Raw genomic sequence first — 26,645 nt, 5'->3', positions numbered from 1 at the left:
CTTCTTTTTGCTGCTGCCTTAGAACAATTCCTGGTAAGTCATTTTCAAAGAATTTCACACCCATTTAAGTTTAGGGGTCTGGTTTCTAAAACACCAGGATGTCATCCTCATTTCCATCTGAAACAAAGTCCCAGGCTGAAATTCAGTTCATCATCACTTAAGCACCCATGGAAAGCAGTGGGTCTACTTCTGAGTAAATAGGGTTGCAACTATGTGCAAGTTGCACTTGCTCACACTCATTCCTTATTGCTTGTGTCCCTGCTGTGAATTGAAGTGCACACTTCCGGTGATGTGCTATAAGTTGTATGTTATACATACGTTGTATATGTATGTATGTATGTTGAGGTTCTGGCTTAACACTGCAGACACCTTAAAGAAGTATTTGATTACTGGTGCTACTGGTATGTGGTTTGCAGGCACTTACTCTGAGAGTGTTTATGAAAATGTTGTGAAGAACAGAATTTAAAAAGTTAATGAATAAAATGTATCTTAGGATCTTTGACTACATTTTTAATAAATTAGAGACTATGCAGTTCTTAGGTAACAATTACTGGTAGGTTATTTTTCAGGATCTGGCCTTGGGTGAAATCAGACAAAACTATAGTCAGAAATCTCCCATAAGTTTAACCCCCCACACACTTATCTGAGGGTAATAGAAAATTCCATAATTTTTGGCTCAAGACCTGCCCTCGACTGCCCTGTGAGATTGACTTATAGAAGGGTATCTGTGGTGTATTTAGAAGTGCAGGGAGCTGCCTTATAATGAATCAGACTACTAGTTCATCTAACTCAGTATGGTCAACATTTGACTGATAGTGGCTGGCCAGGAATCTTTCTTCACCCTACCTGGAGATGCTGGGGATTAAGCCAGGGACCTTCTGTACAAAACATGTACACCACCACTGAGCAATGGCTCTTCCTTCAAACATTTGCATGGGTGAGATTTCTGGCTGTTGACTAATTTCCCAAGATATGGGAAAATGACTTCTGTAGGCCACTCTTGTGCTTTGCCTACCATTGGCACAGTCTTGGCTCAGTGTGTTGGATGATGCCAGGTTGCTTGTAAAGGGAAATGAACAAGTGGATAGTAAGGCAGTGGGGTAGCTGATGATCGTGTAGCCTGGTGCTGAGCTTAAAATGATGCCTTGGAAGTGACATCATGCCCTGGCTTTTAAAAAAGTGAAAAAGGGGAAAATCCCCCTTTTACCCCCAGTAGCTCAACTCCCACTTGCTCTGCCACCTCCTCCCAGGCTCCCCCCCTGTATTAACAGCTTATTGGTTCCCTGCTGTCTCATAACAACACCTACTTTGCTCTTGAAACAATCAGTCTCATTGGTCAGTTGGAGTTAAGAAAATCCAGTTTTTGTTACATAAGGCAGTTGCATTTTTATTTTCTATTTATTTGGCTATAACTTTTGATAGAATGCAGATAATTTGTTTCATTGCATTCTGCATTAAACTTCACATCAAATGATATATAACATGATGGTATTATTTGAAAATACCAAAGTTTTCACAGTTTTGGCCACTAGCGTCAAGTTCAGGTTGTTGCCCCCCTAAAGTTTGTTGCCCAATGTGGTTGCTACCCTTTGCATCCCCTTAGCTATGCCACTGTAGTAAGGTGCGGTGGTCAACTTGTTCAACTTGAGAGCTCCTGGACCTCTGACAATTCTGTAGAGGAGGGAATTTCAGCAAGTGCAGGGAATTTCCTCTGACAAGCTGCACCTGCCAAAATCCCCTCCTCTGCACAATTGTGAAAGGTCCAGGAGCCCTCAAGCTGAACAAGTTGGCCACCCCAGTAAAAGGGGTAGCTACAGCTGTTATTGTGACTGGATGCTCACTGAGAAAGATCCAGGAGCCCTAAAGTTGTTGTTTTTTTTCAGTGAGCACCCAGTTGTGATAACAACAGCAGCTACCCTTTATACTGGGGAGGCCAACTTTTTCAACTCCTGGACCCTTAACAATTGGATAGAGGTGGGCATTTCAGCAGGTGCAGCTTGTCCTCTGTGAGGAGACAAGCTGCACCTGCTGAAATTCCCTCCTCTACAGAATTGTCAAAGGTCCAGGAGCCCTCAGGTTTTTAACAACTGTGTAGAAGAGGAAATTTCAGCAGGTGCGGCTTGTCTCCTCACAGAGGACAAGCTGCACCTGCTGAAATGCCCACCTCTATCCAATTGTTAAAGGTCCAGGAGCCTTCAAGTTGAAGAAGTTGGCCGCCCCATTAGAAGGGGGTAGCTGCAGTTGTCATTGCTCACTGAGAAAAAGCATGTTCCCAGCAATGCGTGTGTGTGTGTGTGTGTGTGTGTGTGTGTGTTGACAGTGAGCCCTCCCCAGCTAATCTACTTTTGGTGATCACCTGTGAGGGGAGTGATGCTGACACTGACACTACCCAAGAAGGCACTGCAAAGGAGCAAGCACTGGCAGGGTGCCTTGAGTGGCTGCCTCTGCTGCCTGCCAGGGGAGCCTTCCCCTTGAATCCAAGAGGAGCCTGGGCTGTTCTGCCCCCAGATCGCTTCCCTGTCCCGGCTGCTCCTCTGATTTCCCAGCCCAGGCTTTGCTTTTTTCCATGTGTGGGAATGGAGGCGTCTCCTTCTCCCTTCCTGCCTTGCCTTACAAGGATGACATGAAGAGGGAGCTGTGGCTCTTCTCAGGCATGCCTCCTCAGGCTTTCCGATCACTTGTCTGCTTCCCTCTCATCCTCTCGCCCTCACTCACTCACTCTTCCCGATCTTGCCACTGTGCCAGATAAATTCAAATGTATCTGTTCAAGTGGAGCTAATCCATGCAAATCAGAGCCCCCCCTCCCAAGTGCTCTACTCACAAAGAGGACTCCGCTTCAGGAGGTCACTCGTTCACAGCTGCTCCTCCCATTATATTTCTACTCCCCCTTGCAGCCAGAACCGCTGCTTGTATACACTGCCTGAAAGGACTCAATGCACTGCAGCCGCTTGCCTGCTTCTCCTTACAACTTTCTTTGAAAGAGGGGACATGCCTTCCAGCTCTCTCTTGAAAGGTAGGAAGCCTGCTTCTTCTCCAGCCCTGGCATGAACGCCTCTCCTCCTTGCTCCTTATCAGATTGTGAAGTAACGATGCCTCCTGTTATCAGCCTCGCCTCTGATGAGTGGGATGCCAAGTGCCTTAATGCTTTTGTGACTTAGAATGCACACTTGCAATGGTTGAAGTGACTGCTATTCTAATGGGGATGCAGCCAGCTATTATCCAGATGCACAACGGCAAAAGGAAGATCTTATCAGGGCTCTCTAGACTGCAACTGCAATTCCTAGTTCCAATCACATTTTCCTTTAAAAAAAAAAAAAAAAAAAGCACTCCGCCCCCCCCCCCCAATCTCTCTCCGTGTTTATCAGGATTCCACAAAATGAAAACTCCAAAAGTGTCAAGAGGTTCTGTCCTTGGACCTTATTAATGTGATTTTCCCAGAGCAGAGCTAACTACTGATTATTTTTTTTTTTAAAAAGAGGAAACATTATATTATAAGGTCACTTTTGTTTTTCTTTGCAGTGTGGTAAACAAGGAAGCTGCAGGCCTCATTACAAACAGGCCTGTCAAAGCAATGGAGTTTCTTTAGATAAGCAGATACTGTAACTAATAGGGATGCAAACAGTGTTTTCAGTAATGAAACCTTGACTCACTGCAGTTTGATGTGGTTTTAGGGAAAAACCAAAAGTGGGATTTCCAAAGATCAGATAAAATGAACCTTCTAACCACTGCAGAGCCAGGGTTCATATTAGTGAAGTTGGAAAGGAAATTCCAATGCTATTTACTGCATAATGGTCTCAGTCAAGCATGTAGAGTCAGAAATATGACACAAGCACTTTTCAGTGGCATACGTAGATCTTAGAGGAAGTCTAATATCGAACTGTCAGTTTCCTTGCATTTGGTGGCAGAGTGAGGAAAAAGAGAGTGAGTAAAACTCAATGTCTTTGAGGTTCAGTATCATTTTCAAACACTGTTGCACAGATCCAAAATTCAGACTAGTTCTGAAATGAATGCATGACATAAAAGTTAATCCATTACAATAATTCCTTGCCTATATAATAAACCAGTATGATACAATGATTCTTGTTCACATCCAACAATAAGGAACTGATCTGGGAAGGCAAAAAAAACCAAACCAATCAAATACAGAGCACAAGCCTAGGACTCAGAAGTAAGTCCTATTGTCTTCAGTGGGGCTTACTCCCAGGAAAGTGTGTACAGAATTGCAGCCTTAGAAGAGAAAGGCATAAAGCACAATGGCTTCTCCACAATCAATAAGTGTCCAGACTTTTAGACTTGTGGAAGTTGACAGAAGTGAAATTGTCCTGTTGTATTTACATTCAATACAGAAAATATGACTTGGACATTTAAAAAAGATGTTTAAAATGCAGCATGACAATAATTTCAGTTCCTCCTGAACTTGATCACTTGTTTCTAGTATCCTGTATAGTTTAAACCTGCAGATGGAGGTTTAACACCCAAGACGGTGTACGATTTACATCAGGACCATACCTGGCTTTTCGATGGTATCAATTTTTGAGCTTGGCATGAACCTGATGAGTGTGCGTAGGTAAGGAAAGAACTTTAAAACTGCAATCCTAGGCACACTTGCCAGCAATCTTTAGTGTGGAATTTCCAATACTTTACTGAATGTTATAATTAGCTTCCCAGTATTTGCTATGCAGGCCAATCTCTAAGAACTGAGGAAAAAAAGTAGTAAGAAATAAGCCTTATAGTAATGTGAAATTTAAAAAAAAAAAAATCAGAATGATGTAAGAAGATCAAACCTTCTGTTCACTAATTAGAAATGTTAACTATTCAAGCTTTGAGAGGTTTTTTTTTAAAAAAATAAACATATTTTCCTAAGAAGCAGCAAAACCATCCATGAGTTATATATCTGGTATTTCTTAAACCGCCCTACAGTAAACTGTATAAAGGACAGTTTACTGTAAATTTGTGTGTTGATATTGCTGCCATTTAGTGGATATAGTTTATGCCAATAAAGGTTAAATGAATGAATATAAAGGACAGTGGTCTCAATTTTCAAATTTCAGTCTTAAGTAAATTTACTTTGAATTTAAATCCACTAAAATCAGTGAAACTTCTTACTTGCTTGATTGCACAATGAGGCAGTAAGCTCTTTCTGTATTATACATGTGCATAGGGTGTGATTTGGTTAAGGACTGCAGAGGAGGTTTTCATGCAACAGTAGAAAACAATTATAAACACACATCATAAAGTATGTTTCAAAATCATAAAAACAAATCTTTATCTCGAGTATTAAAGTTCACAAGGCGACATGGTATGGTTTCCGTAGCTTGAACAGGATTGTGGCCCAAATGACATTGAGGATTAAGGCTGATACCTTTGGAGCTTGGCAACAAAGTGGGGTGAGATTAAATGATGCACTGGTGGAGATATGAAAAAGAGATGTAGGTTCTTATACTAGAAGATCTGGGGGAAAAATATATAGAAGCATGCTTTTATTTCCTTCTACCATTTTTCTGAATTCTGCCAAACATCCAAAGTTTTACAGGTGATCAAATAACTTTGCAATCCTATGCATACTTACCTGAGAGTAAGTCTCAATAAACTCAGTGGGGCATACTTTTGAGTAGACATGCATAGGATTGCACTGTAAGTGAGCAATCATCAGAAATGATCTGAATAATTTCAAAACAGTTGGTCTACATTTTATCTTTTGAAATAATGTATATTCCTGCCTTCAGGTTCATTGACACTTTCGTAAATTATAATTATTATCAATGGGCATTATCTAGAGAACTATGCAAGAGCAGAAGTGGTGGAACCCATTCCAATCCATTTGTTTGTGCACCCAGCATCTATTGACTTAAATTTGAATTTGAAATTCATATTGAAGCACATTTTGTTCCACCTATATTTGTGCTGCCGTTTTCTAAATCTGTAAATGCAGTAAATTCCTGTATTTGCATAATTCAGTTGGCATTCTCACAACAGATTCTCTTCTCCTAGTTTTATGGAAGATGGTTAAAAAACACAAATGATTCTCTTTAAAGTTTCTGTAAGAGTCTGTTAGTACATTCTGTCTAAGGGCCCAATCCTATCTAATTTTCTAGCGCTGGTTCAGCCATGCCATCGAGGCATGCACTGCATCCTTCAGTAGGGGAGCAGTCACAGAGGCCTCCTCAAGGTATGGAAACATTTGTTCCCTTACCTTGGGGCTGCTTTGTAACTGCACCGGTGCTGGAAAGTTGGATAGGATTGGGCCCTGAGTTCTTAAAATTTCATCCTAGCAACAAGGCCTAGCTTTTCTGTGACTTAAAAACTCCCTAGATTTTTAACATATTTAGACATCTGAAGGAGGAAAATATATGGCCGTATGGTAGATTATTTTTTTTTTTAAAAAAATTGAGCCTTATACAGATTGCTAGAAAAGGGAACTTAATTGGCCACAAGTTTATCAAGTAGGAGCTGCCACCTGAGATGGCCTATAGCAGCGAGAAATGAAAATATGTTCCCTTAGGTTCCTTGTCAATTTACATACTTGATTATATCCTGCTCTCATTTTCCAACTCCTTTCATTACCTTGTGCTCCAATATATATGGCTGTAATATCAGGTTGCAAACTTGAGGCCTTTCATCCAAATGAGTGCTGAAAATGATTGCTATTGCAGGAAATGCTCCCTTATACCTCAAGGGGTTAAGAAGTGAATCAGATCTGTAATTGACTTCCCTACTGACAACCTTTGAAGCTCTTCTTTCTTTCTTTCTTTCTTTCTTAAACTCCTGTTTCATGAAAAAAAAAGATTGACACTCCTTTATACGTTTGGAATTCTTCCGGGTGTAAAGTGCTAGGTAATGATGGAAATTAACATGGGGCTTTATCTATCTATTTCTCCTTGCAATTTTATTGTAGTGATGGTAACAGTTAAAATTTTTATGCAAACTGTTCTCATCAGACTCTTGCATGCTTCTGTCATGTCATCCCATGCTTTGTGATTTCTAGAAGTGTTCAAAAATGACACTTCCCTCCCCACCAGCTTTCTTCCTCCAAAAAATGTTGTTTTGTTTTAGAGAACCAATGACAATTTTGCCAAGTCAAAATGCGCCAGCAGAGGACCAGATAAAGGAAAATATACAGAGTGCAAATGCGTCTCTGAATGGTTAGACTGTGGAACGTTGAACACAGTTATCTGACAGTGTGTCAGCAAGTGTTATCTTGAAAAGAGAAATGAACAGAGCAGGGCCATGGAAAAAAGCAATTGTTGCTTTGCTTCTGTCTGTATGTTTGTGCTCACTTGGACTCTTTCCCCAATTGTCTTCTTGCTGGAGAGATTAACTGTTTGGGAGGGAATTTAATTCAAAAGCTGGGTTCTTTAACACTTTGGGAATAAAAGATCTCATATAAGCATAGATGGACAAAAATCCCACGAGTCCACATTTGTAATAAATGTAAGAAATAAGAGATCTGGCAAATATGCCAGCCTGATAGCAAATTCACTAGGATTCCGTATTTCTATGCAAACACACATGTGCAGAGAGTTCTTCTGTAATCTCATACCTTAAAATGAAAAAAAAGAGATACCATATATTTGGAGGATACTATGTTAATATATAAAGAACTAGCTACACAATCCTCTGTATGTTTACTCAGAAGTAAGTCCTGTTCTTTTCAAGGAGGCTTACCCACAGGTTAGTGTGTACAAGACAAGCGTTACCTGCCATGGGTTGGAGTAAGCCCGTAATACTTTGACCACTTACTTAGGAATAAATTGGTTTAACACAATCTTTTATGACTTTAGAGTATTTATACGTATATCACTTTTCAAACAAAAAAAAATTGTCAAAGTGGTATATCAAATGCGAATGAGGAAATAATCCCGTCCCATAGAGACCCCCAGATTAAAAAGAAATGCAAGGGAAACACCAGCAACAGCCATTGGAAAAGACGCCATGGTGGGGTGAAAAGGGACAGTTGGTCTCCCCCGCTAAATATAAGAGGACAACACTTTGAAAGGTGCCTCTTTGTCCAGTTAGTAGGTAGGTCAGTAGGGCTTACTTCTGAGAGCATCTGTTCAGGATCATACTGTAATACAGTGGTTTCCAAAGTTCTCTTTAGGAGGAGAAAACCACGTAAGTATTTGCTAAGGTGGGGGGATTGCAGCAACCTGATCTCCAGGATTGCGCTGCTGCCAGGGATGGGAGGGTTTTTTTTACTTACCTCTAGTCAGCGTTTTTGTCGCAAAACCAAAAGTGCCTGTTTTTTTTTCACAATTACAGAAGCTTGGGGAGCCCTGCGGAGGGTTTCCCAGACAGCCCAGATGCCCTAGGACTCCAATTTTGGCTGGAGTAAAAAAAAAACCCTCCTGTCCCTGACTGCAGCGTAATCCTAGGGATCGTGTTGCTGTCTTGCCCCCCTCTTCACCCCTTAAAAGGGGCAGGGTTAAGTGCTTCCCTGGCTGGTGGGTCATGACCCACCAGTTTTGTAACCACTGCTGCAATAGTATACCTACCCCTCTGTTTTATAAACTGACCAGTAGCATCTGTTCAGTCTTTGGCAGAAGAGTTTCCCTGGGAGCCTGACCATTTTTTTCTGGAAATATGATGATATGAAATTTGGACCATATACACATGGAGTGTACCAATCACCAAACCAAAGCCCTTCCACAAACACTGCTTCTCTTATGCATAAGGCTGTGCGAATATCCACAACATCCAAATTGGGTCTAACACTTAAAATTAAAGATCCTGGACCAATACTTGATTTATTGCAATAGGATTGAGGACTAAGGTATGCAAAGTTGATCATTTTCCAAAGAATGTGCTATTGGTAGCAATGAAACAAAGAAAAATAACAGAAGAGAGCTAAGAATTATGTATCGATTTAAACTCTTTATTGCTCTGCCAGAGATTTGGGAGTGGGAAGGTTGCAAGAAGATTGCATTTGTCAGAAAGGCAAAGGCACTTCATTCCCATCACTCTATTATTGTTGCGACACTTTAAAAGAAATCTCAGACTTACATAAACATATGCTGGTGAGAATGAAATTTCTAAAACTGTATCCTGTAACCACTGTTTCAACTTCTCAGTGCTGCCAAGATAATAATATAACTAGAGAGGAATCGAAAAAAGCAGGCTGCAGTCATGGAGAAACTGAATGTTCAAACATTTGTGAGGGAAATATTCAGGCAATTTCTGATTTGAGACTTACCTATGCGACGTTAATTAAAGGTGGGTGCTTTGAGAGCTATCCCAAAATGGTTAAAAGATGGACGAGTATTATTAAGTGCGCCATTCAGCTGCCCCTGGAAGAGTGGCTGTGAATCCGACTTCTGACTTGATGGTCTAATTAATAAACCGTTAATTTTTTTTGGTAAGTTTCAAGATTAATGTACATATCAGTATTACAAGTGGAACAGAACATATCCCCACTCATGATGTGGGACATGAGACCTCCTGAGGTAAAGAGGAATATTCAAAGGGAAATGTCAATGGAAGCCTTTTCGCTTGCAAAAATTAACTAAAAATTATAATCTCCCTACCCCAATTTGATTTCTATTGACAATTTATCTAGTGTATCAAGTCAAATTAATTTCTAGTTTTGCTGATCTAAGGACTTTCACATTTTTCTTCTTCTTCTCTCTGCCGTATAAGATTAGTGCTAGAGGTCAATTGAAATAAGATTTTATATTTTCAAAGGTATAGTATCCATTGCTTCTTCACCCAGCATGCCTTGCTGCAGCCTTTTGGCACTAGGCATAGTCTAACCTAATTAAAAGCACAGTCCTATACTTATGCACGTAGAAGTAACCTGCTTTTAGTGGGACATACACCCCAGGAACTGGGCATAGTACTGAAGCCTAATGGTGCAATTTTGTGCACACTTGCTTGGTAGCAAGTGACTGAATAAAATGGGACTTGTGTCTAAATATAGATAGGCTTGCACTGTAAGTCTACAAAGCACCACCTTCATTAAGGTTTCCAGCCTATGCATACTTACCTAGGAAGAACATTCTTGTTACAATATGCAGGTTGGACTTTGCTATGGTTCCTTCAAATTCTCTTCCCCTTGTCAGTTCCTTTTATTATACTTATCATATACCCTGAAGACAGACCATGACAAACCAAAAATGGCTACTGCTGCACACCAAAGGCAGCTGGCGGCGGCACCTCGAGAGAAGGGGACTTTCATCCCCTTCCCCCGGGTAAGCGAGGTAGCCCTGCAATGGGGCTACTTGATTTACCACCAACCCAAAGGTGGGCAGTGAATCAAGAGGTTCTGTGTAAGGTGGCAAGTCCTACACGGAGGCTTTGGATCACTTTGCTCCACTGGTCCCGCCTCCCTCCCTCTCTGCTTCCTCCCCCCGGCATGCCTTCCCCTACCACCTCCCGTCTCCCTGACATGCCTCCTCCCGCCCACCCTCCGCTCGCCTCCCTCCTCCCTGGAATGCTCCTCCCTGACTCCCTCTCTGCTGCTCAGTGGTTCACGCGACTGCCAAGTGGCGGAGGTTGAGTGCCCACCCGGTAGTAGCCTGGTGCCAGCCAGTGCTGGACTACCACTGGTGCTTGCCTGGCGGTATGACCTGCAAACGTGCCTTATGGCACGTTTGCAACAGTGTGCCAGAATTGGGCTCAAAAATGGCTACCTGCAATTTTTTTTTCTTTTGCAATTAACCTCTATTGGGAATCACTATTGTTAGAACTCTCTTAGAGATATCATTTCAGAAGGTCTTCCTTAGAAGATTGGCTTCTACAGGAAAAAAAAATTAAGTTCTGGAATCGCGTACCCAGCACTCATATGCAAAAAGCCACTTTACCTTCAAGACACAGAAATCACAAGCATCTTTAGGGAAAGTGTCTTTAAACTTTCTAATTGGGTAGCAATGTGAAAACGAACTCTTAAAATGAAGGGCCTATTCACATTACTACATCATTCCAAGACAGATATGGGTTTTAGTCCAGCTGCACTGAGATAATACGAGACTGTCTTGAACGTCTTGTCAGATGTTGAACTTGGCAGAGATCAGCTTTTGGTACTCAAGTACAACACTTGAAAAGCTACAACTTGGATTGGTAGCCAAAATGGGGCCTATACTGAGATACATTTTCCACATTCCATATACAAAGTGACTTCATGATCCACAAAGTGAATTAGTTTGTGCTTAGAAACTTGGCAAAGGATTTTGACTCCTCATTTAAACAAATATCTGGCATATTCTACTTTTTCTGTCACCTGTGCTATGTTTGCTTATTCCTTATACCAGTGTTTCATCAAACTATGGGTCAGGACCCACTAGGTGTGTCACAGGCCAATTTCAGGTGGGACCCCATTTCTTTCAAAGTGTATTTTATTTTTAATACATTAGACTTGACGTCAGGGCACCATGGTATGTGACTGCATTTAGGGAAATGTTACAGATCTGTACTTTTAACAGGCTAAAATGTATATGCTTTTAACAATAATAGTCACTGAGGTTTACTCCTGGATAACTGTGAATAAGATTGCAGCCTTTTGGATGTTTGGGGATTTTTTTTTTTAAAACAAATCAGCAACTGCTTGGGAGGGTTAGGAGGGTTCTTTATTTTAAATAGATTTTTAGACATATTGTAAAGTTTTAATTTACATAGGGCGCAATCCTAACCCCTTATGTCAGTGCCAGCACTAACATAAGGGCAATGCAGCTCCGAGGTAAGGGAACAAACATTCCCTTACTTTGAGGCCTCCGTGAGTGACACCCAACTGCAGGATGCAGCACATGTCCCATTGACGTCGCTATGCCAGTGCTGGAAAGTACTGACATAAGGGGTTAGGATTGCGCCCTTAATTGATTTGATTTTGTCATGCAAGGGGTTTTACACATTTTCCTGCTTGATGATGTCACTTCTGGCCATGACACCATTTTCAGGTTAATGACATAACTTCCAGTGGGTCCTGACAGGCTATCATTCTAAAAAGTGGGACCCAGTGCTAAAACGTTTGAGAACCACTATCCCATGCAAACAGGCAGCTGAGTAAAGAGGCTACCAATGATAGGTGGTAAAAGTAGGAGGGATTCTTCCACTTTCTCTTGAGATCGTGACATGGTTCTGAAGCCAGCATTTCAGACCCTGTTCGGACTAAAACAAGTTCAGCACTACAATACTACAGTGTGATGTTTCTGACGTACATCCTGAACAGAGTGTTCTGGTGTTATTTATTTGCCCGACTCCACATTTCTGCATGTTGGGAACCTGGCAGAGATATAAATCCCATTTTTCTTCCTCCCTCAGAGCAATTCCAGATACTTGGGGACCAGAGCATTTCCCAGTCATGAGAGATATTACACAGGTTCCAAAATTGGTTCATCAGGGAATCAAGTTTCTTCATTACCAGTTTAGATCACTGGTTTATTTTACAGACCTGTGACTGAAATGCCAAGAGCCAGATCCATACTCTCTGTGAAGGCTTTTTATTTTCTTTTGCAGGTAGAGATATATGCATGATGTTATGACCTATCAAAGATCATAAAAAGGAGGGTGAGAACTAGGTGCTGGGGAAGGACTTTCCATATAAGCCCCATTCATGTTTATAAGCAGCCCTCAACTTGGGCATTGCATGTTTAGGGGCAAAAATCTTCATAATTTAAATTTCATTCATAATTTAATGTCATGGACTGTCTTTGAAAAATGTGACTCAGTAGATTTCATAGCAGGAACCAATCTGGATAATTGTAGACAACATGAACTATATTTTCAAAAGACCAGCACATTTCAACCTCTGGCTCAAGATAATACTCTGTACCTCCTTTCCATACTAAGATGAATCTGTGTAAGAGTAGCTATGTATGCAAGCTGGTATCTATGAATTACTGGTCACTTCAGACAAATGTGGCAGAATGTATCCACATCCTAATAAATGTGTCTTTACTGCAGATCTAAATCTGATATATTTTCCAAATTTGTAAATCTGATAATGTATTATGGTTATGTCAAGGATTGCATTTAAAAGTTCACAAATTAAGATTATTAATTAGTTTATTAATTATGGAACTAATTGATAAACTTGTGTTGCATTTCAGTTGTAAATATTTATGCAACCTTTCATTTAATTTAGTTTCTAATTAAGTATTAACTATATTGGCCAGTCTGTCTGCCAATACACACACAGAGAAAGAGAGAGAGTTCTTGCCACCACTGAACATTTCAGTGGGCTTAATTACACTTGCTGCCCTTCTATGCATTCAAAAGTAAGCCCCATTGTATTAAATGGGGTTGCTCCCAGGAAAGTGTGTGTAGGATTGCACCATTAATTCTGAACTGAATTGTAGCCACTAGATTTAGTATAAAAAATACAAGGCATATGTCAGTTACTATCTTATTGTTTAAATTGCAGAATAGTGACACCTTACAGAATAATAAATATTCATTGTAGCAAAAGCCGTAATGGACTGCGGTCCCATTATATCAGATACATGAAGTAATGAAATATGAGCTGAAAAACTTACACTCATTAATGAGTGTAAAAACTTACACTCATTAATGAGTTTGTCTCATGGCAAACTCTCTGTAGCAAAGTATGGACTAGCATCATGATGATTTCACAGTAATGATATATCCTAAATGCTGATCAGCTGCCTTGAGAGTGAGAGTGTAAAAAGATTAAAATAATGCAGTATATATTATGATTAAATTAGTTTTCTCTTCAATATAAATGGTGATGCTGCAAGTTTGAAAGAAACTTTGTGGCAGAATTTGCATTTTGCAAATCTCTGCAATTCATTGGATTTCAGGTTACACCAAACATTGTTTTCAGCACTTTTGTTTTTGATGCTACAAATGACAGACTTGGAATATCACAGGTCTACATACGAATCTACATATTACTAGAAACGTATATGTATGTGCTGCTCATTCACTGGATATACTTTATTTTCTAAATATTTGCAAATGTTTTCTTCAGAAAATATACTAAAAGAGTCAAATATGCAAGCAAATTATTTTGACTACCACATATTCATGGAATATGTTGTGTGTTTTCCAATATATATACAACTTCCTCTAACTTTACCCTGCATAGCAGTACATAAAAAAAAATCCACTTTAAGTACATAGCCCTGTTTAATTTCCTATGAAAGATTACAGTAAGCGTGCTTTTAACGTAATGATGTCAGTGCTGGATGATAAGTATGTATTAGCCAGTGCAAACTGCTGATTATCTGTCAGGATAAATCTGTTTATTTCAGAAATAGCAGTCTGACAACCCCCTGCTGTTAATCGTGAAAGTATATGCTATGTCAGGTACTGTTGTGTTGTGTTGGATTTTCTAGCAGAGGAATACTTGCCGTAGATTTGTTTGGTGAAATCCTCATCACTGAGTTCTGCCACCACAAGTACAACCACAGTTGCTTAAAAAAAAAAAATTGAACAGTTATTGGGCAGATTTTTTTTCCTTAAATTTGCAGCTATTCAAAGGAAAGAATCATGGGGAGAGCGGAAAATGCAGATTATAGGATTATGTTACAGTTCCGTTTGCACATGCCGCTGTTTGCGCAAGTATTGTCAATGTGTTTTTGTTTTAAACGCAGGAAAATGTGTTCTTAAAGGTGTGATGGGAGGAAGGTGATTCTGCGCTTTCCCCAGTTATGTCCTTTCCCTTTTCTAGCACACCCACTTTCACCAACAGTTTTAAAAAGACTTGGAAAGAAATCACTGAAGGATACACATGGCATGTTTTAATACAACAGGGTATGATCCACCAACCATTGCATTTAGAAGCCCAGTTGAAATGACTAGGATCCATAGCCTGGCAGATTGTGTGGCAGTAAATTGAATGCAGAAGTTCAGAGTATTTCAGGTCTAAATTTGTCACAACTTTTTGCTGCTGTTCTTTCAGCGGGGGTGGGGGGGGAGACCCAGTTCCTTGAACGCAAACTATTGAGGCCTTTTTTTTCCCAAGTCAGTGCCATGGTGATGTTTACCTGATTGTGTTATAGCATTTTTATTGTTTTGTGAACACCATAACATACTAAACCACTCAGTAAAAATGGATATTTATGCTGATATTTCCAAGAACTAGAAAGTAGCCCGATACAGACTCAAGGTTTCCAATAGCTGTTTCTTCAAGCCAGTTCTTGTGACAAATTCTGTCTCCTGTCCCCTCAGTTGCTTCAAATGTAATATATGCTTCCCCTCCAGACTAATTTCTCCCCAGAAGACTTTGCACATCTCTCTTACTGTAGAATTTACATGTTTAGTTTGCATATTTTTGCATGAGAATATCTGTTTTCTTTTAGATAAAGGTCACTGTCATTCACAATCAAGGAAAAAAGCTAGATTAAAAGGTCAGGATTCAATTAAAAAAAACAAGTGATTAGCGGTACAGGTTTGGGTATATCTTAGGATGAGAACAAATCATGAGTTAAATTAAATGCACTTCATGGGTCAGTTGCTTCATTAGGTTGAGATTCAGATATTTATCTTTTAAAAAGTGTTTATTTTGGCAAAAGAAGATACTTACCAGCTTTCACATTTCCAAGTATTTTGAGAATGTGTAAATACAACTGTCATAGCCCAATCAGATGTATCTACTGAGTACAGGTCTGTGTAAATACACTAAAGTACATACACGTCCACTAAGCAGATACATCTATTCTTTGAGGAACTCACTTCTTATACATGTGCTTAGGATTGCACAGTTGCACAGTACAATCCTATCCATGTTTGCTCAAGAGCAATGGGTTGACTTTAAGCACATTTTTAGTTGCACAAAAACTTTTGAGCTGAAACGAACATCACAGAAAGTTTAGAGTAATGCCCTCTGAATGCATTAGATCAGAAATTCAGTGGAAACAATGAAATATGTGATCAATGAATGATAGATTTACAGCTTAGCTGCTGGTTTAAATCACAGATTTTCCTCATATGTTGCACACCTTTAGTCAAAGCATTTAAACTGTTCTTGCCTCAGTTTTCTGTTTTAATCAAGAAGGGAATTTGTGAGATGCTCAGAATCTAGTTGCTTGCAGTCCAGCTACATAAATATAGCTTAAGACAGGTATACGTGAGGAAACAGTGTTCTTTACTGCACAGCACAGCAGAGATACTTGTTGAAACGCATGAGTCATCAAAATCACTGGGACTGAAGATTGTTCACTTTCTGGATTGCACCCTATATATTGGAAGACAGAGCCTCCTGTATAGTATTTGGAACAATTTTTAAGAGCTGTTCTTTAATAACTGTTTCTAATTTATTTAAAGTGAGGCAGCTGCTCATAGTTTTTCCTTTATGAAGAAGGAATATTTTAATGAGTTTGCCATTTTCTCACCACTTTAAAGAGAAATAAGTTTTTAAAACCTGCTTGATCATCAAAACAGTTTCAAAGAATGTCAAATATTTAGACATTGTACAGCTATGAAGTGGTCCTTGAAGACTAAAAATGAGTTTCTTCACATCCTTGCTCTTTCTAACATACACAATTTGTCTTCTTTTGCCCAGTCAAGGTTCAATATGTAGCGTAGATCCAAAGAACAGAAAACCTATAGCCATGCCTATTGGCAGAGGTGTGATTTTTAGGTGACAAAATAAAACACATAATACTGCTTTCTGCACACAACCTGAAAATCTGCAAAAAAAAACAAAAAAACTGGGAAATCTGAAAAAATAAATACTGAGGGTGCATGGGTAATGGCTACCTGTATCATCTAAGACTATACTTTTAAGGTGAAGTTATAATAATTTATAACTATAATTTATAAAAAGATGTGCCCTTGGAATAAAAACACATAGCACTGCTTTCTACACTTTTCCTCCTGGGAAAAAAACAAGAATGTTGAAGAACGCTTCTTCCTATTAGTAGTTAGTCTACAGCAGCAATTTTTAACCTTAGCACACTGACAAGGTGCTAAAATTGTCAAGACACACCTTTCGATAATTGACAAGGCACACCATGCTGCTGGTGGGGGGCTAACATCCCCCAATGGCCCTAATAATAAATGACCCTTTGGCAAATTCCTGCAGTAAACCTGCTGCCCATTCGTGGCACATCAGTGTGCCATGGCACACTGCTTGAAAATCACTGGTCTACAGTCATAGCACAATAGTTCATGGCTATGGTTCAGTTCTTATGTATGGTGAAAGGAATACATTCTTTGTGATTTCTATTTTTTAATGTTGTATGCCACTTCAGTTCATTAGTCAGGGGTCTTGAGTATACAAGATTTAAGCATCAGGGAACATAATATATGGATTCAATTAATCTACAGGGATTTGTGTGTATAGAACTAATTATATTTCACTATCCTGTCTGTCTTCCTAGATTTCAGAGTAAATAGGAAACTGAACGGAATGCTGTCAAAATTTGTGTTTAAAAATGAGAGCACCAGTGGACTTAAAATTGGATGGCAAAGGCATTTATTTATATTCTTCAGCAGTTCAAGATCAAAAATCTAACCAAGATGTTAATTTTGAACTTAACCCAAATTAGTGCTTTTGAAGCAGAACCATAAATTTTTTTTTTTCTCATTACTTGAAAATGGGGAAAAAATTATTTTTACTGACTTTATGTCAAATTCCTTCCAAGTGTTGCTAACTCTTGGGCTTTAATCATATACACTTTTAAAGACTCTTATAAAAAAAACAACTTTTGCATGTCACCACTTTGAACTTTTGTCAAAGCTTTTAGACTATGTTTACAAAACAAGATTTGAAAGCATATGACAACATCTGTTCAAGGTGATGGACCTCATGGAGTCCCTCCGCTGACATTCACACCATTTTCAAAGTTTTAATTGATAAGGATTCTCCATTGATTTTAATGCTCCCTAAGTGTAAAACAAAACAAAAATACTTGCAACTTTGTAGTGTGCTGACATGTCTGAATAATTTGGGATACATAAACTAGCTGAGTCTGCTGACTCTCCCGTCTACTGATTCACTACTGAAATGTTGTGCAAACTGGTGGGCAGCCCAATCCTGGGAATCCCTGCACTTGGAGAACAGTAGTGCCCAAATGGTGACCATTGTATCCCGTGGGCACTGGGAAGCCATTGGAGGACTCCTCGGAGAAAGCCCCAGGCCCTGCAGTGGGGCTTTCACATCTGCACTGACTGTTTTGCCGGTGTAGATGTGAGAGCCTCTGTGTCGGACTTTGCAGCCAGACACAGACAATAGTATCTGTTGGAAGAGCCCTCTGCTCCAGAATGCCTCCCCCCACCCCAAACACCTGCACCGCCTCCCAGAGCGGTTACCTTGCTCTAGGCAGCATCCATCCAGTGCTGGGCCCCATCCAGGGCCGCAGATACTGAGGGCCCACTGTACATCATCTTTGAGTGGAAAGAGATGAAAGACAGGATGTAAACACAATGAATCGAGAAATACAAATATTCATTGCATTACCTATTGAATTACACTCTCTCTCAGAAATGAATTTTGAAATGTAAAGATTTATCCACTCTCAGGTACCAATTCATGGTGACTCTGAACTGGCAAACTTGTTGATACCCCAAAACAGGGCATGAGCCATAGGTCACTGAAGCTGGGATGGAGCTGTCCCCACAGAAGAGACAGGCATCTCTCCTATGTTAGTTTAAGAAGCACTGAACCCCCAAGCTATTTCCATGCCAGCAACCTGGCAAATTGTCCAATTTGCGCCCTGTGGCTACAGTTCATGAATCTGAATACTGGACCTCCCTTAATATTTTTGGGTTGCCCTTTATTTACTGCTGGCCCATGCCGAGCTCCTTTTATCTCTAAACTGCACTGATCAAAGGATATCAGAAGCACCCACCTTTCTTGCATAGAGCCTTATATACAAGGTGGCCTGATGCAATGGAGGACAGAGTGCCTCTAACTTTAACCATTGTATAGAAGAAGGAATTTGGGCAGAAGCAGCTCAACATGAAAGTGTTTAAAAAGCTGCACCTGCCAAAATTCCCTCTGTTATACAATGGTTCAAGGTAGAAACACTGTCCTCCATTGCATCTGATCACTCTGCTTAAATAAAGATGATCTGACAGATTCCAGTTTATTAGCTCCTTTAAAAAAATCTTTAGATTTCATTTCACTCTTAAGATGCTGCTGATCTTTCAGCCATGGTTTTTAAGGCTAAAAACATTTCCATATACTATCAGTAATTGTAGTATCTCTTGAAGGTATTTTTTTCATTCCCACTAAGTTATCCTCCAACAACTAAAGCACTAACTAATTAAGAAATTTGTTCAAGCAGACATTTATTCAGGCATCAAGGATGAGTGCTCTGTCTGTTTGATAGATTTCCTCACTAAATACAACATTTTCTGAAATACTAACAGGCTTTTTTTTTCCAGCAGCTACAAACTAAACAAAGGCAAGACTCTTACCCCTGTTGTGAATGAATGACCTTTCCCATTTATATGGCAAAGATGTATACTTTACTCATAACTCAGCCCCATAGTTTTAAAGCAGGGGTGTCCAAACCTTTTGGCAGGAGGGCCACATCATCTCTCTGACACTGTGTTGGGGGCCAGGAAATAAAAGAATCTACATTTCAAATCTGAATGAACTTACATAAATGAATATATTAGAGATGGAACTTGTAAGAATGAATGAAGGTCTTGCAATAGCTCAAGGCCTATAGAAGACCTTGCACAAAGCAAGGCCAGCTTTTCCTTCACTGCTGCTGCATCATAGACATGAAACAGCAAGCAGTGGAGGGAGCCCTTGTCCCACAGTTCACATGAGAGGTCAAACAGTATGGAGATTGAAAGGGAGGAGTGGAAGAAGGAGGGGGTTGAAAAGAGAAATTTCACTTTGATGAGAAGGGATCCCAAGCTGGGAACTAGGAACCAACCAGACAAGGATCAAGGAGGGTTTTTTCTGACGGTCAGACAAGGACTGCAAAATGAGCATGCTTGGCACTCGCCAGAGGGGGGCTGCAGTGGAACAGCTTTGCAAACATGCAGCTAACATAGAAGGCGGCAGCCTCAGAGTGGAGGGAGAAGAGGGCGGGGCAGTAGCAGCCACTCTCGCAGCTGAGCAACTCCTGTTTCTTCTGCTTTAAAAAAGCACACAGAAGGGCAGAAGATGGGCTCGTATTCTGCCCAGGGGTGTGACAGAAAGGTCATCCCACTCCTCCCCTTTGAGTTCCTGGCTCCTCCCACAGTTATTCAAACTGTGCCTCAGTTTGAATAACACTGCCTTAGCCCCAAGTAAAACACTGCAGCCCCAATGGCTTTGAGCTACTCCACATTGCTCAGAACTGGGTAGGGATTCAGCATAACTGCCTGGGTCCCAGCCCTGCCTCCTGCTCCCTGCCCACCTTCTGGAATGCCCCCCTCCCTCCCCCACTCTGGAATGTCTCTCTCCTGCCTCCTCCCCACCCTCCCCAGACCCCTGCACTGGCAGAGTTTGGCCAATGCAACCCTCCCTGCCCAAGCTGGCATGGAGGCTGGATGCAGCCCCCATGGGCCAGCACACATCCCTGAGCCAGCCCAGCCTACTCCTGAGGAGGCACGGCCTCCTGGGCCAGTGCAAGGGACTTGTGCCAGGAACTGTACCTAGGGCGCAGTTAGGATTGCACCCTTAATCTTGCTTCAGATAGCATTCCCATGACACTTTGTCATGGGAATGGCGTACAGAGGAAACCGTCCTTTTCCATTTTAAAAAATACAAAAACCATCAGAAGTTTAGGGAAATTGCAATTAAGCATTTAATAATGTTAATGAATCTAAAATAACCTCATCATCAAAATTTGGGCAGTGAGCAATGAGTCAGAGCATGGAACTCCCACAGCAGAGAGTTTCATGTGCCTTCCATGTGATGCCCAATTCATGAGGACCATGTCCCGATACTTTCACCAGTAAGTGAAAAATCAATGTATATAACTTCAGACTTTTGCCTTTCAAGGCATCTGAGCAAATGTTTCTCAGGGCACCAAAGAACCAACAACAACAAATTTAAAGTAAGCCTGGAATAAATGGATTGTTTTCCTACAAACCCTCACTATCGGTTAATTTTGACATTTCTTGCTTCTAATTATTTCCTGTTGTGTCCAAGATTGCCTGAGAGTACAAATAAAGGATCCATAAAATATATACAAATGGAAGCAAGTTGCATTTCATTCCAGGTCCAATAAGAAAAAGCATGTCATCTGAGTCTAAAAAGATATGCATTGACTTGGTTGGCATGCATTCACGAAGCAGTCATGATGCACCATGTGATTAGGAAAGGCTGTGTGGACAGCTCAGTTAAGCTTCTCTAAAAATGAATGTGCAGCTGAATTGAGGAGGAGGAAAACACGGGCTTATCTATCTTTTATGAGATCTTTGAAAGTCTTTCTGCTAGAAAGTGCTCCAAGTGAGATCAAATGTGATAATAAAAGTCCCCAATCTTATCAGATTTTGTCCTAGAATACTACCCTGGAAACAAGAGGTGTGAATGAAAAGCAGTGCCAGCTATGCAGTGCCTTTTCATTCATCTATCCAAAGCAGTCCCCGGTTGCTTGTAAAATGCTCCATATAATTACAGTAACTACAGTTTTTAACGCCATTTACACACTAGCTGTCTTTTGTGGGTGCATTCTGCTTTTAAAAAAATCAGTATTGTAACAGTGAATGAAAGCAATTTGCAGCCCTGTCCTCTTTCCTGCAGTAGATACAAAGGGCTGTGATTCTTAGCCATATGAATCCTTGCTAAGGCCACACCTAGTATCTTGTGTCTCAGGGATTCCTTCTGGTATTCAGAAAAGATAAAGTGCAGCCAGAAACAATGCATTATTAACTATTCTCATATGGCTTTATTGATATTAATTTGTCACATTACTTAAGCACATTTTAAAACATATGAAATACCAGGAAGTTTGTTCCATAGACCAATTCTTCCTACTGATGTCGAAGGGACTCCATCAGGCTGATCTGCTTTAGCCCCTATGACATAAACAGGAAGATGTTTAAAATGGTGTGACATTCTTTGTTAATACCCATCCTTTTCAAATGAGTCAAACAGATAGGCAAAACATCATTCTTCATAGGTCTCATTGCTATCTTCCGATAAGTCAAGGAGTAGGATTACAGAACAGGCAGCAACTAAGGCACAACTGGAGCTTAGGAGGAATTCTAAGACTCTGTTTTTATTGAAATCAGATTACTTCCCAGATCTGGCTATAAACTATATAAAAGTGCTAGAACACAGGGTGGGTAGGACTCAAAAGTCTCACCCAAGTAACACAACCTCTGTGCCAAGAAAGGCTGGATGTTGTAACTGATTATGAAAAGTAAACATATCTGCATATATTTATAGAATCTGCTGCTTTTGCTAGTGGCTGGCAGTGGAAGTTCTGCTCAGCAAGCCCTTGGCCTTTGAAAACGGACACAACATTGTCCATATATTTTCACACCTATCTTGTCTGATCTTGGAAGCTAAGCAGAGTCAGGCCTGGTTAGTACTTGGATGGGAGACCGCCTGGGAATACCGGGTGCTATAGGCCTATACCATAGTCTTTTGAGACTGAAGGTTGCCAACCATTTATAGCCTTAAAATAGATCAGAATTGTAATTTTTAAACTATTATTTCAGTCATAACTGGCATAGTGAATTTTGCACTCAGTACTTCTGTATGTGCTTGCCTAACACAATGGTTGAATACCATATTTCTAGTTTAGAAATTATACTTGAAATTTTTTTTTCTGTCTTTCTCTAGTTTCTCCACCGATTCTGTGTTTATCTGTGCTGTTGAATCATGGAACTGTATCCCATGATGTTTTTGTGTGCTCGACATGCTTCCATATAGTTCCTGTTTCATGAGGACCATGAAGAATCTTGTTAAAACATGGAGATTGTGAGGTTTTGTGACTGAGAAAAAGGAGACCAAGAAGAACATAAGAGAAGAACTTAAGCTGCAGTGAGCTTATGGCCCAGCTGAAGCAATGTGGTTGTTAATGAACTGATGGGTATTCTGTATGTTGGGGAAGCTTCTTGCCAACCCTGCCTCTCAGAATTAAAGTTAACATTGCTTACTGCAAAAGTTTAACCTGTTGCTATTACACAGATCTTGTCTTAAGGGGAAAGAGTTATGAACTTACATTTTTGACAGGGTACTATGAACCTTTCAACTGACAAATCCTTAAGAAAAACTGCATTTTCTTTTTCAGAATGCATGAAATACTTCTATGGACAAGACCAGGTCTAGCAGCACAGTCCTATGCAAATTTCCTCAGAAATATGTCCCACTGTATTCAATGGGGCCTTCCCAGAAAGCATATATACTTCCCACACTTACCTGGGAGTAAGCCCCACTGACTCTAATGGGACTTCTGAGTAGACATGCATTGCATTGGGCTCTAAGACTGCAATCCTATCCACACTTACCTGGGATGAGCCCCATTGTCTATAATAGGATTTACTTCTGGGTAGACATGCATAGGATTGGGCTCCGAGACTGTTAACGATGGTTTGAATTAATATGATTTGGGATTAGACATCAATAAAAGATTAGATAGCAACAGATAATTATCAGCAGGAATAATTGAATGGCTCCAACCTAGTTTTGGTCCAGGCTATCATATTCAGCAGCCCTAAAAAGAAAAGCACCTGAAGGGATTAAGAAAAGGAGAAATGAGCAGAAAAAAAAGCTTGCAAAAGTTTCTACTCTGGAGTGCTCATGTATTTCAGGGTTAATAACTGAATACAGTACTACTTGTACATACGAAAAGATTTAACTACAGAACTGACTTGAAATTTTCCAGGATTTTAAAAAAATCAAAACAAGTATCATATATGAGAAATTCCTCATTCCTCAGGCTTTCTGAGATAAACACACTTTCTTGTCTTGAGCTGTACCCATGTCTGGTATAGGACTGTCTGCAATATCCTAGGTGGGGGAATCTGATGGGGCTGAATGCTGTTAAATACAGAACAGAACTTTGTTTACCAATTGTATCTGTTATCAGGGTGTTCTGCCAGATTCCCAGTCCAAGTTCCTCCTGGAGAACTATGCTCACTTTTACCTAATTAGCTCCCCTTCTTTCCTCAAAAGTGACCCTGTTCTGCCTTGCAGTACTGCTGGACCCCACCACCAGGGTAGCTTACCTGTTTAACCTACAGACGTCCTCCTTCTTGCCAGCAGCCTCCCACCACTACAGCAGCCCCTTGGTCCTCAGCAGGTCTTGGGCGCAGCAGCCAAACATCAGTCTTAGTGTCTCCAGTAGTTTCTGCTCCAGCAGCTTCCAAAGTTCATTCACACATCAGTCCATTAGCCATCAATTCCTCAGTCCATTAATCCAGTCTGTCCTTCCTCAAGTTTTCCTCCTTCTGCTACCTGCACCAAACTCTCCCTTCAGCAGGTGCTTTTATGCCTGAGGGCCCTATTGCCTTCAAGTGGCTGCAGCTGTGCAGCACACTCTGCTGGATGCCCAGGCCTTACCCTTAAAGGGGGCACTGCTGATACCACATCTATCTCCTCACCAGATCTTCTTTGATTCCAATACATTCCACCCCTTGGTGTCACAGTGGTCCCCTTGATCAATTGTCCGTTGTTTTCTTTCTTGTGCCATCAACCCCTTAGCCTGTTTTCTTTCTTGGGCCATCCACCCCTTGGTCTGCCTCATCTTTTCCATACTAGTTGCTGAAGCTCCCATACAGTCCAATCCCTTCCTATCAATTCTGGTGCCCATTTGGTCTATGTCATGCCCCATCCCAGAGGGCAGCCTATCAATCCTAGTGGTCCTGCAGTTAAGTCCAGAGGCCATCCTATTAATAGCAGGCATGCTGGCTCCTCCACCTCCATCTGTTCCCCTCTCTAGGGCATCCCCAAAACTATGAGGCATTCCCATTCTATTTCTTGGGGAGTCTCTTTCAAACCCACCTCCAACTGCACAGCCCATTTTATTCATCCTGCCAAGCCCCATTCTAGGCGGGTAATGGCCCAAACTCTCCACACCACAGAAAGGGCCTTCCATTCCTCCCATTTTGTTCATCCTAAAGCCCAAGCCTTTTATACCCATTCCTCCAGGTTCCAAGTTGCCTATTCCCAGGCCCTTGTTCAAGTGGTTTGCATCAATAGGTATCCCTCCTGGTCCCAGCCCCATACCAATGCCCCCAAGTCCATGAGGAAGCTGCTGGGGCCACTCTGGAGTAAAGCAGTCTCCTTTTAGTAAGGCTCGTTCATCCATCTTCACATGCATCTATCAATCAAACAGCAACTTCCCATTGAACATGGAGATGGCCTGAACAGCTTCAATCACTGGCTCAAAAGTCACAGTGCCAATCCCTCGACTTCTGCCATCTTTGTCTTTGTCTGCACAGACAACCACACCGGCTATGCTGAACACATCCTTCAGTTTCTTCCAGCCAAGTTTATAATTCAAATTGGCAACAAACACAGTGCTTCCCAATCTGCCAGCCTGAAAAGAGTCAAAGAGGCCCTCTTTGCTGCTACAGCAGCCCCACCCCTTTATCTCTAGTTGAGACCAGCACTTTAGTTCAACCAGGCGTCCTGCCTGTGCCTTATTAAGGCTTTCTGCTGCCTTTATATCTTTGTGGGCATTTGCCAAGGCCTCCACATATGTGAGATTTTTCTCTCTTTCTATGTGAATTAGCCCTTTTAACCTGGCAACTTTCTCTCTCAAAGTTCTCTTCTCTACATCCTCCCCACCTGACCCTCTGAGCCTTTTCAGGGAAAGGATGCCATATTTAATGAATCCTCCCATATACTACACCATCTGGAATATTGTCCAAAGAATGCTCAGAGTAGCCCAGATGCTCCATAATAGGGCAGGAGCATTTGCTTTCCATATAGCAAGGTCCAGGGCCTCCCAGTTCTGCCAGAGATCCATTTGCTTTGCTCTCTTGTTAAGCAAGGGGATGCTAATTGCCTTGGGCTTGAACCCCACTCCTGGTACCAATTTGTTCTGCCAGATTCCCAATCCAAGCCTCACTTAGGGAACTTATGCCCACTCTTAAATTAATTAGCTCCCTTTTCGTTTCCCCCAACAATGGCCCCAGTTCTCTACTGCAGTACTGCTAGACTCCACCACCAGGGTAGCTTGCCTGTTTAAACTGCAGGGACCCAGTTCCTAAGGCAGCAGTCCTTCCAGGTATAGCAGCACACCTTAGCTCCCCAGCTCTCCGCAGCCTGTTCGAGTAGTCCGTTAGTCAGTGAGCCAAATAATCAATTAGCCAGAAAGTCAGTCCACAAGGCAGAGCCATAAGTCAACAGTCCAATAGGTTTGTTAGCCACAAAGTCAGTCACTTTGCCACTTGGCAAAAGTCAGTCAAAGGGTGCCACTTGGATGCTAGTGCAACTGTGCTGGCAAAGATACCAAAAGAGGAGGAGATTGGGTGTGATGGGGGAGAGATGTAGGAGGGACAAGGAGGAGTCAGTATGCGGCATATTCTTATAATGCTGACAATGGATACCAGAAGAATGGTATGCTAATGAAAGAGCTGCCTTATATGAGGAGCAATGGTGAAGGAAAAACCAGCAGATCATGGCACCTTTTGCCTCCCCCATCCTACCAACCTTTTGATGATGGAGCATAGGATACAGACTGGCAGCCAACCCCAGTGCTAAAGCCCCTGTCGGGGAGACCACAACTCAAATGGTCAGAAATGTGGCAAGGGGCTATATGGTCTCTCAAAAGGGAACTCCTGGATGGGAACTTCAGGATAGGAACCATAGTGAAAGTACGTTTAGTGCACAATGAAGCACTTTTCAG

The 26,645-nt window shown here is 41.1% G+C and overlaps 1 protein-coding gene across 5 annotated transcripts in view; it reads left to right on the top strand.

Moving 5' to 3' along the window:
- Positions 1-2,700: 2,700 nt before the first annotated feature.
- ADGRL2 (adhesion G protein-coupled receptor L2) overlaps positions 2,701-26,645 on the top strand; it is a 660,835-nt gene continuing 636,890 nt past the window's right edge. For 3 of the 5 annotated variants that reach the window (XM_066626596.1, XM_066626597.1, XM_066626598.1), the window contains exon 1: positions 2,704-3,013. The gene's annotated coding sequence lies outside the window, so the exon portion shown is untranslated. Of the gene's footprint in view, positions 3,014-26,645 lie in introns of all 5 variants that reach the window. The other 2 variants (XM_066626603.1, XM_066626602.1) reach the window with 1 other exon arrangement.

Source organism: Tiliqua scincoides, chromosome 4, assembly GCF_035046505.1.
Source record: "Tiliqua scincoides isolate rTilSci1 chromosome 4, rTilSci1.hap2, whole genome shotgun sequence".
In the NCBI taxonomy this organism is placed as follows: domain Eukaryota; kingdom Metazoa; phylum Chordata; class Lepidosauria; order Squamata; family Scincidae; genus Tiliqua; species Tiliqua scincoides.
The sequence above is the reverse complement of the archived record's forward strand: the minus strand, read 5'-3'. Positions and strand labels throughout refer to the sequence as shown.